This window comes from Trachemys scripta, chromosome 8 (genome assembly GCF_013100865.1).
Source record: "Trachemys scripta elegans isolate TJP31775 chromosome 8, CAS_Tse_1.0, whole genome shotgun sequence".
NCBI classification, from domain to species: Eukaryota; Metazoa; Chordata; order Testudines; family Emydidae; genus Trachemys; species Trachemys scripta.
The window spans coordinates 22,987,874-22,989,894 of record NC_048305.1 but is presented as its reverse complement, the minus strand read 5'-3'; positions in this window follow the sequence as shown (position 1 = coordinate 22,989,894).

The window sequence follows — 2,021 nt, the reverse complement described above, 5'->3', positions numbered from 1 at the left end:
TCTCTCTCTATTATTAGGGGAAATAACAAGCTTAGCAGAAGCAGGAGGAGGAGCACTTTCAGCTCTGTGCATTTCACATTATTGTTATTAGGTTGCACAGTCCAAGTGGTCCATCTATTGGTGTCTTAATGACATGGCAAGAGACAAAGTCAAATGTACAATGATGTTTTCTTTACATAATTACTTGCTGATGTTGGCAAATGGAGCGACAGCTGTGCCCTTTTAGGGCTAGATTTGTGCAGAAATCAAAGTCATGTAAATAATTCCCCTAGGTCTTTTTTTCCTGCGTCTCTTCTGTGCCCAGGCTGGCAAGTCTGCTGACTAGAAGGCAGCCCTAGGCCTGCATGATGATGAGTACATTCCGGGACTGGCAGGTAAGCAACACTTGAGATTACAGCTGCAGATGCTCTCCGTTTGCTAACTCCTTCTCCTGCATATTTGCCGATTCTTCTATCATCACTCCCCCTGCAGATTTTTTTCCATTTTGGTAAATGTAAATGTTGATTAATATTACATCACTCCCAACCCTCCAAAACTGGGGGGGGGGGCGTTATGTGGGGGTGGAGGAGGACAGAAATTAACTGTTTATGAAATTCAGTGAGAAAACACAATTACACAGGGCTAAATTCAGGCTCTGTTAGCTTTTGCCCTCCCAAATTGCCCCTTTGAGGCTATATGCTGTTTAGCGTTGGCGTGCTGGGATAAATGCCATACAGCCCTTTCTACACATTATTTGTATCAAAGACTGCCATGGAGCATGGAGCGCCTGTGCAGTGTGAGCTATGTTGATCTGTGAGAGCCAGGTACAGTGTACAGGACATCAACTAGGCAGCACAGTTCCCCTCCTTATCCACATCGTAAAATGGCCCCCATCACCACAGGTTTGGATACACAGATGATTTGAAAGGGGATTATTTTCATTCCCATTTTAGAGAGGGGGGAAGTCAAGCACAACAAAAAGATCAAGGAGCAGCTTTTTGATAGAGCCCACGGGCAGATTTTCAAATGCTCAATGCTCACAATTGGGGGCAGATTTTCAATTTGAAAATCTGACAACCCCCCCGCAAGTGACTTGCCCAGGGTCACACAGGCAGTATGTGGCAGAGCCAGAAATTGAACCCTGATGTATTAACAATCACCATCACTACCATAATAATAATTAAATACCTAGCTATTATATAGCAGTCATATAGTGATCATGAGCACTTTGAAATGGGCAAATATTATCCCTATGTTACTGATGGGGAAACTGAGATCAACTGACTTGTCCAAGGTCCCCCAGAAGGCCATGGCACAGCCAGGAATAAACCATAGGTCCCCTGAGCAGCAGTTCAGTGTGCTAGCCCCTGGGCCACACTGCTTCAAAACTACTGCTTTTGTGTGTGTGTAATGGCCACCATCAAAGAAGGATTGAATCAGAGACCTCCAAAGCTGAAAGTGTGATCCTAAGTACAGAACCAGATGCTGTAGCTAGGGTCTGGAACACAATTACATCCTCTGTGGATCAGGAACAGAGGGGAAAACATAACCCACCCTGACTAATGGATTATATGTGCTTAAGTGACGGTCATAACTGAGCCCAAAGCATTTATATTTTGTTATTACAATGCACGTTTTTAGATATACAAAAATAAATACATAAATAAAAGCCTGATCCTGAAAAGTGCTGAACATCTACTGAACGGCATCTGAGGATCAGGCCCTATTAATATTCGTTGATTATATACACTAACCCTCAACCCACTAGACCAGTGGTTCCCAAACTTGTTCCGCCGCTTATGCAAGGGGGGCCGGGCTGGTTTGTGTACCTGCCGCGTCTGCAGGTTCAGCTGATCATGGCTCCCAGTAGCCGCGGTTCGCTGCTCCGGGCCAATGGGAGCTGCTGGAAGAGGCACGGGCCAAGGGATGTACTGGCCGTCGCTTCCAGCAGCTCCCATTGGCCTGGAGCAGCGAACCGCGGCCACTGCGAGCTGCGATCGGCCGAACCTGCGGACGCGGCAGGTAAACAAACTGGCCCGGCC